This window comes from Dermacentor silvarum, chromosome 1 (assembly GCF_013339745.2).
Source record: "Dermacentor silvarum isolate Dsil-2018 chromosome 1, BIME_Dsil_1.4, whole genome shotgun sequence".
Lineage (NCBI taxonomy): Eukaryota > Metazoa > Arthropoda > Arachnida > Ixodida > Ixodidae > Dermacentor > Dermacentor silvarum.
In genome coordinates, this window is record NC_051154.1 from 38,435,636 (window position 1) to 38,453,463 (window position 17,828).

The window sequence follows — 17,828 nt, forward strand, 5'->3', positions numbered from 1 at the left end:
GGAAAGAGAAAGAAGTGCAATACCGTCAGGAATGTAAAGCTGGCTGCTGGCGGTTCAACCTCAGAGTTCGAAGCGAAGGCAGCGCCCAATTTCTTCTCTTAGACAGACTTACCACCTGATGCTAAAATTTACCAACGCATGCTTCCCACGTCGGACACCATGAGATATCGAATCGCCTTTTACTATGCAAGGACTGATCATGGCTCTCGATTCTGTCAACGCCAAGAGTGCACCGGGCAAGGATGGTATTACCTGGCCGTTGCAGAACCCCAGCGAACCAGGAAAAGGACAGTTTAATGAAGAACTCAACAAATTTTGATTATCAGGCGAGATCCCGGTCGAGTGGAAGCACTCCGTGCTGATCTATATTCCAAAACCAGACAAAGCCGCAAACGATGGCAGCAATTTGCGGCCTATTTCGTTGACATCAACACTTTTCAAGCTTCTCGAACACTTAGTCCTCACGCGGCTCACCTACCATCTCGAGGAAAGTAAAAAAGAACCATATATACTTTGGCCCAAGTCAGACTGGATTAAGCTCAGGCCTTTGTTCCTCAGGGTACAAATGCAAGATACACCGGCGGTATGTATTTGAGATACAGATTCAAGGATACTAGCGGAATTGTTGTATCCGGGATGATACTCCCCATTTGTGCAGTATAGACCAGGAAGACCAGGGCTTAAAGTTTCCCTTCAGTGGTTGGGGGGCCCTCATAGGGTACGCCTCCACTATATATATATATATATATATATATATATATATATATATATATATATATAAATTGTGACGTCCCAGTAAGGGCGGGCCTGTATTGAGCTCGATAGACGACACGGCGAAGGAGGGCGGCGTCCACAACCGGCATGAACAGCCTTCGGCACAGTCCACGCTGATGATGTGCCCGCACGCGCGATGAAAATAATGTACAAAGGATGAAAAGTGCACAATAAATGCCCCCAATATATATATATATATATATATATATATATATATATATATATATATATCAATGCTGCGTTGAATCATAGGATCCGGCAGTGAAACAAAGCACCTAGGGAAAATACAAGAATTTAATGACGTCGGCCGTAACGTCAGTGACATCCTGGTATATTTTCCTACGTGCATTTATTCTTACACGCATATATATATATATATATATATATATATATATATGGCGGTTCTGCCTTCTTCAGAGTGATTACTTTAATGAAGGCAGGACCCCCTGCCAAAATGATATTAAAGTTATCTTTACTGTGTGCCGCACTACGACCTTCCTCCATGACTAAATGTGATTCTACGTGGCCGTCGGTTTCGTCACAACTCTCAAACGCCATAGACGTTGTGTTTGGGGCGTTCACATTTTCTTTACTTGATTGGCGCTGTTAAAGCCAACTTCAAGCAATTGTAGTGAAGCCAACTTTATCTAAAATTGAACAAATCTTTGCCACTTCTGCAAATGAATATATTAGTCTACTTTGGGCATTTATTTAATGTGCCGGTTCAATCAAGCACATTAAAAGTGGGTATTTTGGATGATGATGAAATAAACTATAATTTTCGAGACGGTGTTCCCGAGCGTTTGAGCTGTGGATCACTCTAGGTGGGAGGGTCCCTCATTCCAGGAATATTTTGGAAATGTTTTTTTTTTTCAGAAATAACTCGTGAATTAAAGGATTAAAGATATGTTAGCGCAGAGAAAATACGTCTGGCTGCAACACAGAACATTAGTTGCCTTGCTTGATTGACAACCTCAGGCACTATACAATATATTTTATGGTTTCACACATGCTTACCTATAAAAATGGACAAAATTGAAGCGCCTTTGGTATAACATAGTACTCATAATGCACAACTAAACAAATGAAAATTAACTGGTAAGCTAAAGAAACCAAAGCTAACCTTTAGTAATTCACGAGCAGGTCGCTCAGGTGGCTCATAAAACGGTATGCTGTGCCAAGAACCTTAGTCGAACAAGGCTGGTGAACGTCATGTGCAGTGCCTCGGGGTAATGCGTGCAGCAGCGCAACGATACCTGTTTTCCAGTTTTTTGCTCATGCCACATGAACCGAGTCATCGCGATTAAATCATTAATCGCAGAATTGGAGAGTTCGAATTGTCCCGCACAAAGCACTATTGGTAATAACTCCTTCAAACATGGCGTCCACGGCGATCTATTTTTGCCATTTCTGTGCAGTGGTATCAATAAATGGAGCACAAGCATTAAGCTTAAAATAAATTGAACATTTTGCTAACCTATATTACTTCCATTTTACTTCTGAGCGATATGTACCGTTAGAGAGTAGCGCTTTGGTGAAGGCACTGCCGTGTTTTACGTGACGTTTGACGTGGGTATGTCGGTAGCAACCTCGAAATTTATTTTTTCTTTCTTGAAATGCTTGCCGCCAATAAATAACTTCTGCGTCTAATTCGAATGGGTGATTCAACCCTTTTTATGAAGATACGTAGCATGACTGACTTTACACTATTCAAATATTTAGTTACTCTGTAATTATGATGACTCATCATAAAATGCACAAGGAGTCTTTCTACCACCTTGATTTGCTTTCAGTGGAGTCTCAATTGCCTCCTGGCATAGTTTGCCAGATGTATCGACAGTCGATCATAATTCTCGCCTGAAGGGGACAAAATCACCCCCAGCGCTTATCGAATGTATGCCGCAGTGCTACAGCTGACCTGCGAAGGGGAGCCGAGCCCCTCCTTAAGAAAAGGGAAGGGGGGCCAGGCCCCCTGAGACCCCCCCTAACTTTAAGCACTGATTAAAATACTTCGATACATTGGCCGATTATTAATTAAAGCTTCAATATATCTAGGGGGCGCTGCTAGTTTACAATAGTTGACTTGCAAATTTCTTAACTCTTGCCAAGAGACATCGTTCCTTTCAAATTTCCTGTATTAGCTAGGCAATAATTTCTTTCAACGTAACAGCGAAGTGCTATACTCGAACGCCTCCACAACGACTGCCTCTACAACGAAATTTCTTGTGTAACGAAGGATTCGGTATGTCCTCGCCGAATAGCTATCTTTCGCGTATTGTGAACGCCTCTATATAACAAAGACAACTACAACGAATTCGCATTTGCAAAGAATGAATTGATGCGTCCCCGACGGCTGATTTGTTGTTTTACAAAGAACGCTCGTAGAGACCAGTGCTACCACAGCACTCCGCATTATCTGTATGGTAGCCTCCCATACCTAAGGGGGGGACACGCCGTACGGGTCAAATGTCAGTGCATTTTGACGAGGGCTATCATTGTGTGTAATCTTGCTGATAACAGCATAATGGTAATAGTATTACCAACAGAAAACATCACGAGCCCTTCCCCTGTCGAGGAAATGGGAGTAAGCGAAGCTTGGGGCAAGACGACCTTGTCGCAGGCGTTCCGCTTCGTTCGCCCTAAACTCAGGGTCCGCGGCTCTTCGCTGACGTTTGGCCTCAACATCGCGCTCCCGCAACTCGGGGTCCGCGGCTCCTCGCTGACGGTTCGCCTGGGCTTCGGAAGTCGTCACGCTGGAATCGGTAGGTCGACGACGAGCCCTTTCCCAAGCTAGTTCGCGGCGAGATTGCAGCCTGCTCCTCGGCAGAACGTACCACGCGGTGCCTTCCCATCCGGGCGCCGAAACTGATCTGAGGCGAGCGAATCCCGACGGAGCGCGCGCAAACCCCCTTTCCTTTCTCTCCCCGCGACACACCAAACGTCCCTGAATGATCGGATTCCTTTCTTTCCGTCTTTCTTTCTTTCCTTCCTTCGTTCTTTCTTTCTTGTCCCTGGCTCATACCCGCATATCCAATGCGGGTATGCCCCACACATGATTTTATCATCGTTAATCATGACGTAACTGACAAGCAGGTGATGTTCTTGATGTCATGACCTATCAGTCATGTTAGTCATACATTCGTAGTCTTCCATACCAATTTTGGTATATTCCAAGTGAACGAGACGCGAGTTTTCGACGGGTTTTCGATAGGGTTTTTTTTTTTCTTTTTTTTTGCGTGACACCACCACCATTACCACCGACACTTGTGAGACAATACAAGCTTCGTTTGAAAACATCGGCAGAACCCATCTCACGGTAACCGTCGACGGTAATGCGTGTAGCATTGAATCAATATAGCGACACGACGTATTGCCACCATCGAAACGAGTTATGAGGCGTGTACTGCAGCGGGATTCCTCTTTGGCGCTTCCTTGGAAACACTCGGAGTCGTGTAGCGCCGCCGCCGCAAAGCCTGCAAGTGGCCTCCGAAATGCGTGGCTCGCCGATGCGTGCGAACACAGGGAAACGCATCATTCGGCATCCGGACTCCTTTCTCGTGCTTCTTTCTGGACACGCCGCGCCATCTAGTTGCACTGCCGAGAAGTCCGCGCGTGGCCTCGGAGACGAGAAGCGTGGTGCACCGGTACCTGCGAACGCTGAGAATTGTTCCCTCATCATACAGCATACATACCCATGGCGCAGCTCGCTAAAGCGTTGGCGTCAAAAACTTTCATGAAAAGCGGCACATAGCCAGGGCACTTGCAGTGCAGCCTGCTAAAACAGCCGGGTTGCTGTCCTTGAGGAACCCTTGTGACGTGGGTTCGATTCCGCCCAGCGTCGGAGAAATCTAAAGTACCTTTTTTTGTCATTGTATAGCGGAACATTCCCAGTGATCGGGTCTGCATTTGCGTAACACTGTCGGCCAGCATAACGACATCTGCGAAAACTAACACGGGCAAATTCCACCGTTGCCTACAACCTGCGCTGACGTATTCGAGGCTAAAGACCAGCTCTGAGTTCAGCAGCTTGCGCTCCGCCTATGCTGCATTGAGCAAATAGCAGAGGCGGCAACGGGGATCCCTGCTTTCAACCTCTGTTCACGTCTACCTAATGCGATTTGACACCGCATATGGTCGTAACGACCTTATTGCCTCTGTAGAGACGGTAGAGATCGGCCATTCATGTAGTGACATATTATGATCTTGCAGATGCTGCAGCAGCTCTCGATGCGGGAGGTTACGTAGGCTTTCGCCACAATTAGGAAGCGCTGCGCAAGCGCTATCTGTGTATATTGAATGAACTATAGGGCGGTGAACAGGGTCTACAAGATCAACTCAGGTTTGCTGCGCGACCAGTGGGTTTTCAATGCCACCTTTATTTCAACACGAGGCGCATGTCCGCCGGCAAATCTTAAAGCGAGTCAGCGTCTTATTTTGGCACCTGTTTGCTTGTATAATTTTCGGGGGGGGGGGGGAGGAGGCGGGGGGGGGGGAGGTCAGCCGTGCCTTCTCTCCCCTCTCTAGAACCGCTGATCTATATCCTTTCAGAGTGCTGGCTAATCGTGTAGGCAACAATGTCCTTCTGATTCACGATATTCAAGTCATTACAGACGGCGAACTGCTGAGAATTTCGGCGCAGCTACGGTGGAATAGTCTGGAAAATAACGTAATATTACATCATGTGATTTCAAATGACATGACGATGCGGAGGGAAATGTGCGACAGTGGCGACTGGCGTGAGTGGAATAAAACATATTTTGCGTGTTTAGCGCCTGCTTTTACGGCTTCGAATTTCATTAGGGAAATTGCACTCAAAGTATTCAAAATTTACAGCGGAATGTATTGCTGTTCCAATAATATGTTTCCGTAGTGTGGAGAATGCATCCTATACGGGAAAATGGAACCACAATGCATTTCATGACAAATGATCAGCCAGTGTTTCTCCAAACTAACTCTATCCATGAAGTTTCTAGCAAAAGCGTGTGTTTTGAGTAACGCTCACTTCGATTCGCTCACCTTTAAACAGAGAAAAATTGGCAATTATTAATCGCATTGCCTTTGTGTTGTACTGAAAGTTAATGATCATGTACTAGCTCCTTTGACGAATAATGACGGTCGCTTTTACTTTGTCTCCCCCCTCCTCTTCTATATTAATTGTGCCGTACAGCATCTATATTTTCGCATGCACACGGGAGGGCACTCGCCATTCGTTAAAGTAGGGAACTGCGCAGACACTGCGTTGTGAATTGTTCATGATTTCAGTGATTAAAAATTATCAGCGAAAATAAGCTTCACTTGCCGTCATTCTTACATTGACTTGTGGGTGTATTCGTGGATATATTGCGATTAATGTATACCTTGTATCTTAAGATAAACGAACATGATATTTCGACTGACCTTTCAAAACTACAGGTACTGATACACTTCCTATCGAATGTGCTCCCCCCTCCTCTTCTATATTATTACATATACAAGATACCCAAATAGTACCTTAATATAGTATAAGATACATGTATCTTCTATACTGCCCAGCTGTGGCAGCCGGCCTCTCGAGCGCCACCGCGATCACGGACAAAAGGTGCGCAACTGCGTCACCGGAGAGTCGTAGACTAGGCAAAAAAAAAAAAAAAAAAAAAGGAGTGACCGGAGGACCGCTTTCACGCATCCAATCTTCCCCGAGTGTGGCAGGCCAAACGACGAATATTTCTGTCGCGAGAACGCAATTGCGCGAGCGCACTCAATGCTCATTCGACAGAGGACCATTTAACGCATGGCCGTATATATACAGAACTGCAGAGAGGCGGATTCCGTGTCACCTATAGCTCGGTCGTTTCGCCGACGACGCGATAAGCGCACTCCGCTGGTACGCCTGCTGCGAGTGCCAATCGGAATCACGAAATCTACGCATCTTTCTGATAAGCCGCTAAGTTACCGAAACGTGGACTTGGCAGCGTTGTGAAAAGCTACGTGATTGCAAGGACATTCCGTTGAATATTATCTCGTGCTCTCTCGATCGTTACGTTGAATGAAAGATTGAGCATAAGACTAACCTACGACGCTAAGCTGACAAAAAAGAACGAAATATGAGCCTGAAAGCAGCTTTATTAACAGGGCCCAACGACAGTCGTACTATAGTTGACAAACTTCAGTGTACGGGAGAAAGCTCCATGCCGCAATGCTTCCCTTGTTTCCCTTTTCTTTTGCCTATCCCTTTTCGTCTCTCTCTCTCTCTCTCTCTCTCTCTTGTTTCAGGTTTTAATATACTCGATCATTCTTTCATCTATGAATCGAAATAAATGAATGAATGAATGAAATGAAGTTTCATTTGTACAGACATCAATATATTCCTTACATAATAAAAAGAGACAATAAGATTCCTGTTCTTTCTGACAGGATCATACCTCCTAAGCCTGCGGCTCATGTAGATGGCTTACATGTATGCTTGTGTGTCTTGATAAGACAGACAAAACCGGAATTCGCTTTTCAATGCTACCAGAGAGACCCATGACAGCCAGATTGCCTTACGTCGGGCGCACCACAGTCCAGGATATGAAAGTATATATATGCGAGATTGGGGGGGGGGGGGGGGTGATGACGTTATATTCCTGCACAATAAACGACGAGAAACTGAAGAAGTAATCGAATAGAAAAAAATATAAGCATATACATAGCAGAGCCTCGAAATTAAGAGTTCTGAAATCGATATAACGTTTTCCCGAGCTCGCTCGTTTTATAAGAGGCTCTTTCTTTTCTCCTTTGACTCGAAGGCGAGCTGGATAAGTGTGTTATTCGTAGATCGGCGAAACAAATGGCTGCACACCGGCGATTAAAGTAGACTATACATAACAACAATGTTTTGTGGTTGTAGTTTTCTGGTCTTAAGCAGGTTACAAAACGTCGCAGCGGTGGCAAGTTTGACATTTCGAAGCAGCCCGGCCGACGCGCGCAGTTGCGGTGGATGTTCCATGCACTTTCTAGGATGCAATTCATGGTACTCTTGTCAATGGTTAACCTTGCGCTACAAAAGGCCGCTGAGCGTAGCCCACATCAGAGAACACGAAGCTATGTAGTGTTGCTAATATTTGTAGTGGCTAATTGAATCGTTATGATAAAGCAGCTCTCCCCCGTGCCTTGTCTGAATCTGATGAATGAAGGTTATACCGAGAGTTGTTATAGGTCACGGCAACCAGGATGCCACCTTATGGGAGTGCTGCAAGCAACTGCTGTACGTTCCGAAATAAATGCTTTCGAGGCATATATGTGTGCTCTCACGTACAACGGAATAGTTTTTTGCGGGCATGTCAAGCAGTTGCACCTTTGTCTACGCTTTCACAATTGAAGCTGACCTTTGTAGCTTTCGTTTGTGTACAAAATATGCACCGCGTTATTCTGAGGTTGAAAACCAATTATGCATGTAGGCCCTTACATGATTACATTGCAACCGCAAAACTTTGCATAGGCCGCTGCACTGACTGCGCGGATGAGGCAGGTATAGTATGCGTTATTCTGCAGAAGGTCAGTGCCAGTAAGCGTGAATAAGGGCGTAGGCAGGGGGGGGGGGGGTATTGATGCACACCGGGCACGCGTAACCCCCCCCCCCCCCCCCCCCCCCCCTGGAAATTTCTGCGTACCAGGATGCTGCCTGCCCAGTGTTGCCAGGTCGGACGAGGCGGTGTAGCCAAAATCTAGAGAAGTTGTAGCCCAAATGTAGCCAAACAGAAAAAAAGTGCAAAATATTTCGTAGCCAAATGTAGCCATTTTTATTTGCAATTTTATTTGTGTACACATTTTCACATTCGACTACGGCAATCTTTTTTTGGCACAACCCGTCATAACAAAATGTCCGTGCCGCCGTGACGGTCGGCCCTTTACATCAACAACAGCGACATCAAGCTTGCACAGAACACTTCTTGGTTGGCCCCGGAAGCTTTTAAGTTCCAGTTAATCGCTGCAGAAGGCGAAATCAGTGCTTTTATTTTATGACAGATAGTACTAAGTTATTATTTTTAGTTATTTAGAGTAATATTAGCTACAAACTCTGCTTTTTAGCTGTCGTGAACACAAAATAATGTTCAGCGTCATCAATCTCTCACGTTATTTGTCCCTACGACGTAGAAGCTGTCCAGCGATCTGCGACGGCGACGTGCTCACGGCTTCTTTTTTGATGAGCTAAAACAACTCTTTCGCCCTATGATATCTCGCGTTATTTGTCACATCGTTCTATATTGTTTTCTCGTTTTTTTCTGTTTTTGTTCTTCAATTCGCTTGGGCCGGATTAGCTGGGACACACACTACCTATAGAGTGTCAATTTACATCTGCCTGGCCGCCATCTTAGGTCTCAAGCACGCCAAGAACATGCGTTAAGAAAAGGGACAGGCAACAGATACCACTCACTGTCTGAATCGATGTAAGAGGAGTTTTAAAGGATTACTGCGCAAACCGGCACACTAGTGTAAGAAGCGCGCAGTCGTTTTCGATGACGAGCCCGTCCCGAACTAACTCGCTCGAAATGGTAAAAGCCGCGATGGCGCACAAAGAGCAATGGTAAACAACAAATTGATAACAGTGGTAATGCTGTGAAAAGCGGTTACTGTCAAAAATTTTGTCGCAGTTTCACCCGAAAGGCGAAGCACCAATTGCGATAGCAAATTAGTAGAGAGTTATATGGAGTAAGAATAGTAGTTTTATCAGCGGTATAAACTTGGACATGCAGCAGCACCAGCAACAGGGGGGGGGGGGGGGGGGGGGGGGTGCGGTCCCATGTCGTTGATATACATGTATAGAGTCTGCTTAAACTACCGGATATTTGTTATCGATCACGTGACGTAGAGGAAAGCAGAACCTTGCCCCCCCCCCCCCCCCCGGTCGGGCTGGTGAACCCCCCCCCCCCCCCCGAAAAAAATTTCTGGCTACGCTCCTGACTATTATAAATGATACAACCCTATTTAGCGAAGCCTGTAGACTTTTGTCCAGTTTCTTTCTCTTTCTCTCTTTTTTTTGTCAACAGAGCAAAAACACGGAGAAGTAGTTTATTTGGTGCACTTAAGATCCCTTGGAACCTAGATTTTTTCAGGCCATGTGACACTTTGTGAGGTATGGAATAACCGCGATGTTTCTATTGTTTGATTGTTAATTCTTTGTGACACAAATATGGGTTTTACAACCTGCGAAAGCCTCTCACAAGCACCACTGAAAACGTGGGCAAAAAAAAAAATACTGAGGTGATTGCCCTACGAAGAATGCTTTCTCAAATAACATGCTTATAAGGTTTTCAAAACGCTGACCGAACACGAGACAAAGCGATACCATTCTTTACTGTTTTTTGAGTGCAGTTACCTCAAGTTCAACAGTGGCTTTGGTTATTTAGGGCAGAACATTGAGTACGTGGGATCAGTTGAAAACCATATTCGAAAACGTTCATCTCCTGGCAGTTAATGAAGGGGGGGGGGGGGATGTCCTAGATCACATTCTAGTAAAAACATTCACAATTTCAACGAGGTATTAATCATCTAAGTATCTGAATGTACGCCTCTGCAGGCCGATCAAGCTGCAATTTTATAAGACTCGATCACATTTATTTAAAGTAATTATCACACAGAGTGTCGATGCAACCCTAGACCAAGTGGAAACACTAGATTGCTGCGGAAACAATTTTCCATCCCATCCTACAAAAGTTGTAAAAAAATAAACAATATGATGATAACGATCTTTAAAGTTTAAATAAATGAAAGGAAGTGAAAAATTCAAGGAACCCTTCCAGGTTGATGCTCAGGCTATTGCGGGAGCCCATTCCATCATTGATCTTCACAAATGCAAAGCTCCTTAGCCGACGCCGGCTCTTCCTTGGGTCTGAGTTGGGGCAAACAGCCCGATCCGTATGGGAAAGAAATTTGCCCGTGGGAGGGTCGGACAACATCATGCATGAATACGCTCCTTAAACAGCCCCGCAAAATACCCCAATACTTACGCATACGTCCATCGTCGCGGTGTAAGCGAGTTCTCCTCGACGTTTATGTAATGTGCCAATAAATCTTTCTGCACAGGAACACGAATAGCAGTATACCTGCGGCTGAACGAACTTTGCGGTTTCCTACAGAAATATGCGAATGTACGCTTCTTGAAGAGGCACCAACGAATAATTTTAGTTTTAGCTGTAGTCTTAAATTACACTTCTGGAATAGCAAAGCGGACACTATTGCTGTAAGATGAGTTTTGGCAAGTCAGAAAATACGCATTAACGAAGGACGTGTGGCGATGCCGCCTAGAAGTTCCCGCACCAGTTGACCATGACGTCACTGCTCTCGAGAGCGATACCTGTGACCCGTGACCCTCCATTGCGAGACTCGAGGGAAAGTGCATGAAGAATAATTGAAGAATACAAGAAGAATAATTGAAAAGTACGTGACGACTATATACTAACGTACCGGCCACTAAGGTTCCGGTGCAAAAGTAAAACAAACAAACAAAATAAATAAATAAAAATAAAGAAACGTCTAGTATTTATTCTCTCCAATAAAAAGTGAAACTTGTTTGTTTATAATTGCATAAAAATAGAGTTTTGAAGGAATAATTTGGATGTCTAAATACCTCAGGAAGGCATATAGTTCAGATATATATCAGTGTTAGTGTGTACTGTCCTTTTAAAAGCAATGCCCCCCCCCCCCCCTTTTTTTTTCCCCCTTTTCTGGCGAATATGTTTGATTGGTCTGAAGTGAAGGAGTGAAAACGACGACGAACGAAGAGAGAGCACACGCACAGGGCGCCACTTCCAACAATGTTTAATCAGAAAAAAACGCCACTATTTTATACAGGGAGCGCAATCACAGTTTCTCAGTGCGCATTCGCGTTCAGATACAGTAGTTTGATTGGACTCCAATGTTTGATTGGATTCTGAAAAAAAAAAAAAAAAACGTTTCACTCTGCAATCTCTGAGTGGAAGATCGTTGTGTAAGCAATATCGAAAGGTGGACTTATCGCAGTGAAACTCCACGTTTTACGTACGTTTAAAACAATCTTAATTATTTATTATAAGTCACGACCTCCTCAGACCACACACTGAGACGTTAGCCTTGACATTTACTTTATAAAAAAACGGAATAGCGTGTTTGCATTATAGAACGTGTTAGCACATATAGCGCGGGGTGCGCGGCCCTGCGGAGCTATACAGCATATTTTGAAACGCGAACAAGTCGGAAGCGTTAGCACGCTTTGTTGTATAGTTCCACGTTTGTCTGTGTCTGCAAGGGCGACGAGATTTAGCCTGCAAAACATACTTTTTGGACTACACGATACTTGGAAACCGGCCACGGAGAGATTTCCCATCGTACTTCATGTCCATGTATAATCGCGCGCAACGTGTTCGGATTGCTTCTTTCTTGTTCGCGCTTCATTTTATGCTGATGGTGTGTGCGCATTTGCCGGCTGGGCAGCTTAAAAAACACTCTATTCTGTAAGACTGCCATGAATGTCATTACAGTCACTCACTGAAATGAGCCGAAATGATGAAAACGCCTTGTTTTCGTATCACGTGATGTTTTGTAGCGCAGGCACTAATGAATTTGAGAATTAACAATCAAAATGTTAAACTGATTGCCGCCAGCGGAACTATGTCACTGAAAAACTCGAATGGCGACTCCATGGGCGCCAGAAGGCTGAATGAGAACACAAATATCGCGTGTCTGTTATTTGTGGGCGAGAACTTGCGAACTATACATATGTAAGTAGATGCGCCTTGAAATCATAGATGCAGACCATATACAACACCTTGGAATCCTTGAACCCTCGCAGGTATTTGGCTGCGAGCCACGTGTTTAAAAGAACCATTGTAAACTGGCAGTTGCAGTTTATTGTGTTCCTTAGAAAACAGTAAGGAAAGGAAAAAGAAAGAACATGGGCATTGTAACTGTCTCATATTTCGCTGGACAGAACTGTACCGCGTATACGGGAAAGTTATACAAAAAACGGCAATATAGGGACCGAAAAGCTACAATAAAAAGTGTTACTGAGAGAGAAAAAAACTTGCACTCGACCGCGCAACGCTTGAAACAGCGAAGCTGAGCGATCATAGCCCAGCATTTTCCGGAAGTGCGCGCGAACTTTTCATCTTATTACTCATGATGATGATAATTTCTTTTCGCGCGTCTCAGGACTTACGGCCGTCACTGCGCGTTGCATAGCGCAGCTTGCAACACCGACACCGCGTTCCAGGAGACCCCCTCCGTGAATGCGTCTCCCTCTCGCTCTCATATAGCGCGCAAAACCTCTTCACCTCGCAGAGCACGAGCGTACGAACGCGCCATCTGTGAACGAAGACGACGACGCTCGAATGCAATCACCCGATTCTTGGCCAATCCCCCATAGTGGGTACGAGCCACTTTTGAAGGCAAGCAAGCAAGCAAGCAAGCAAGCAAGCAAGCAAGCAAGCAAGCAATCATATGGTTCGCATAAATGCACGTTCTGCAAGCGTGGCTCTATAGCCTAGTGGTTACGAAGCTTGCTCTGGGACCGGGAGAACGTGGGCTCGAATCCCGCCTCGTCAAGAAAATTTCTTTCTTTCTAATGTCTTGCTACGCACCACAAATTACGGCAGAAGAGAGGAGGACACAGAGACATGACATATAAAAAACATAACTATATTCGTAAGAGCACTTGGAATGTACAAGTATAACATGTTACTCCCCCATCTATTTTCGTCGACCTTTTGCGTGGTACTGAATGAGTATTAAATCATGTTGAAGGGCGAATCACCAGGACCAAAATCCTGCATCGACAACATGCATCTAGAAGAGTTCATTAGTGAAAAAAAGAACTTGCGATGGACGAAAAACACCTCGGTGCATGTGGGTAATGCAAACTACCTATAAAACTGACAGGCCAGCTTAGCGGCATCGCGCGTCTGTTCCTCACGATATGTTTCGCCAGCTAGCCCCTGTTAGATGTTAGGAAGCCCGTATTGTAATGTTTGACTTTATTCTAATGCATTGCTTTTTCTCCGGATATTGCTTTGGCTGGGACATCCGGGTTTGAGTGTGTTCGGATAATGCTAAGGTCCTGAACTCCTGATTCACACAGCCGTCAAACGCTCCGTCCCGTAACCGTCACAGTACCGGCGTCCGTCATGACACAGCGTTTCCTGTCTCCTCTAAAATGTTTTCTCAAAAATGGTTTCTCCTCAAAAATGGGACGCCGACGACGTTAAGAGCATCGGCGAACGTCACCGGTGTGCCATTTTTTTTTTTTGAGGAGGTACCGGCGAGGAAACGCTGTCTCATGGCGGACACCAGTGCCGTGATGGTGACGGGACGGGGCGCGTTTGACGGCTGTGTGAATCAGGGCCTATATAACTGGCTAGAACGCAGCGCAAGAACAAGGACTAAGCACGTAGGGCACGGGACAAGCGCTGACTTACATTGGATTCCTCATTCATACCAACTATCAGGCACCAAGATTTAAAAATATGCAAGTGCCACGTAGCTGGACAGAACCAATGTAATGTTGTTTGCCGTCGCTTGAATATACTCCGATTTTTTTTTTCATTCAGCCTAATTACAAAATTAGTCTTAATTAAATAATCAGCTTCTCAATTACCATTATTATTAGATGAAAAGTGTCAATGAGAAAATTGTAGAGCAACATGAAAAACTCCTGATACTGCATGCTTTCTGTTGCTCAATACGTGCTACGTAAAAGTGCTTTTCCGAGCGTCAAAGAAGCCCGCGAATACACGCAAAATTTCCGGGCGGCTGGCCGCTCGAGGCACTTTGACGCTTCTTTTGGTTCTTTTTTTTTTTTTTTTTTTTCTCGCACGGTGGGCGCCGCAGCTGTGGCGGATGCGTGGAGGCGAGCGCCATCTGGATGGTGTTGCAAGTAACCGAGCGGAGCGCGCCGTTCTGTGGTTGGTAGAAACGCGGCCCCTTGCGTGGGCCGATCCCGGAGCTGGAAAAGGGGTTCGTGTTTTAGTTTCCGCGTAACAGAAGTATGCTTTCTCGTATATTTAAATTACAATCCGACGCTATCATGTCTGTAGGTTGTGTGTGTGTCGTCCTTTATGAATTTTCTGACGCATTTTACTTTGAGAAATTCATTTAGATCAGTAACGCCTATGCACCGCGTGGAGGGCATGCATGGGGGATTCGTGGTTCAGGATTATTTTTCTCATATGGACAACGCCGCCGACACAGTATTTTCTGCGACACGGGGCTCTTAACACTATCACGTTAAAATCTGGTTCGATCTCCGGCATCTTTGTGCTTTGTCTGAGGTGAAAATTATTTTTCATTGTCACCCTATATTTTTGCCGCTGTTGAGGAGTGTTAGGATGTTCCTTTAGATATATATTTTTTTACAATGCCTAATTCGTGGTCCGCTGGCAGCCATGAGCTCGTGCCAAACTCCGCAACATGTGGGCCACATCCGGATCCCAGGCCGGCTGTATATGATCTGTTGTGATGCACTACGGCGCCTTCTAAGGCGCATCTCCAACCGCCTTTGAATTTGGGGTATAATCGTATGTACATTTTCAAGTGCCTTATGAGTCGCTCTTCAAGGGAATTCGCTTCCGGATGGTAAGGTGCTGGGAACCGAAGGGCGCTGTTTTTTTTTTTTTTTTTTTTTTTGCTTTCCCCCCAGTAGCGCACCCAGGATCTCTGCCAGGGGGGGGGGGGGGGGGGGGGGGGGTTGAAAGTTTGCCAATACCATCTAAACAGCACTAATTTCGATTTCTTCACGGGAAATTGTCAAAAAATGCGCTTTTTACGAGTGTGCCGACGATTGCGCGCCTTACATCTTATAGTTGCAGTACTCAAATGCGTAAGGAAAGAAAAGGGGTTAAACAAAAGGGGGGGGGGGGGCTAAGTGGGCCTCTGGGGGGGGGGGGGGTTACAATCCCCGAATCCCCCCCCCCCCCCCCCCTGTCGGTGCGCCATTGTTTCCCCCAGCCCAAAGTCGCAGTTTCTCGCTTTTAAAGGCCGTGCCATTAACGACCTAAACGAGGCACCTTTAGTCCCTTTTAAATGACTCCTTCAAAACTGAGATGACGACACTGACGTTCTTGAAGCGTTCTCGTTCCAGCAATGATATCACGCAGTTTGCATCCTTTTTTCCAGCTTTGGCGGCGACAAAACGCGTACGATCGTCTACGGCGACAAGAGATGAATGATCGAGCTCCTAACTCTCTCCCCCTTCTTATTGATTTCATCGAAATCAAGATGAACAACTTCGAAGGGGATATCTGAATACTCCGGCAAGACCATATTTCTGCTGCCTCTAGGATTGTACTTAGCTTTAACAAGTTGGCACTGAAGTCTTCGCATAATTTGTGATGTCTTCTTCCATGTTTTTCCAAGTGAATCGCTGGGCTATTTTATGGTATGCCTTCCAAAATCCATCGTGTCCTCCTGACTTTGGACTAGTGTGGTAAAGCTTCAGGAGATCAGGACTGTCGGCACTTTGGTCTCCGGTACGTACACTCTCCATTATTTACTTCTATCTCCTGTGTGTCTTCCCGAAGATGTAACAGGTTTACATTTCTAGTTGGGATTTCGTGTGGCACGTGGAGTCGAGATAGGGCATCGACATCCTGATGTTTCTGTCCCGGGCGATGTATGATGTCAAAGCTGAATTGTTGTATTTCTCTAACAAATCGAGTTAATCTGCCCTTCGGCTGCGATAGCTCTAATAGGTAGGTCAACGCCATTGTTGTCTATAAACAGCTTGAAGTGGTTGCCTTGCCGGCAGCTTCTTACGTATCGTAAGGCAATCACCACAGCCAGTGCTTCCTTCTCCGTTGCTGTATAATTGTCTTGTGCCTTCGTAAAAGGGCAAGAGTATAGCGACTTACTACCCTCAGTTCCTTTCCTTGGTATCTTGTAGCATCACGGTGGTAGAGTATGGCATCTGCTCCATAATGAGATGCGTCGGTATAGAGCTCAAATGACAGCTTGAAGTAGGGGAACATTAATACAGGATCCGATGAAATGATGCTGACAAGCTCGGTGTACGTAGCTTAATTTTCTCACATTCGTTTGACCACGTCAATGGCCCACCCTTTTGGATCAGTGCTGTGAGAGTGAGATATTTCATATTTCTGGCATAGTCTCTTATGAGTGCACGGAAATCACCCGCAGTCCAAAAAAAAAAAAAAAAAGAGACACTCGGAGGGAATGAGCATCATACGGTTTCACCGTTTTGTTGATACGTTGAACACTCTCTTCCTTAGTGTTTTTCGTTTTACCTTCAAGCACCCTTCCGAGAAAAACCACCTTATAAAAAATAATAATAATAAATGAAATTTAAAAAAGGAAGAAAACTTACTTACCTTTATGTTAATTTTAAGTCTTGCGACGCTTAGTGCCTGAAGTACTTTACAAGTCCCCGATGCGGCTTCCTACAGGGTTAATTACAGCCTATGCACTAAATTACGCATGCAAGCGCTCCAGAACCTTATAAACGACAATGTTCGAAAGAAACAGCTTCACTGCAGATTGGGCTGTGATTCTGCTAAGTCACACAAGTCTACTGTCGTGTCTTGGAACTAGTACTACTCGTTCGAAGAACAGAACGCGCATCCTGATATATATTATATATATATATATATATATATATATATATATATATATATATATATATATATATATATATATATATATAATTTTTCGTGCAGCTCAGGGTCGTCACCATTGAGTTTCTGTACAAAATAAATTTATGCTGTTTTCCAGTAATAATTATTAGGTCATGCAGACAACATAAACGGATTCAAACCGGTGTGAACACTTATTTTATTGCTCCGGAGTTTAACCAGAACTGAACCGTTTTCGCTGAGCCGGAACGAAAATCGGTACGGCAAAAGTTTAATTTCGAGACTCTAAATACATGTGAAGGAAGAAATGGTATTGTTCGGCATCCATCTGCAGCACCCAATTTGATGAGATTTGTGAAACTTGCAAGGAAAAGTTCAAAGACTTCAGGTGACAGTAGTTTTATTTCAGCCATAATTTTTTTGCAAATGTTGCTGAAAATCGGAGCGGAAAATCTTTGATATGTGGTGTTTTATGGC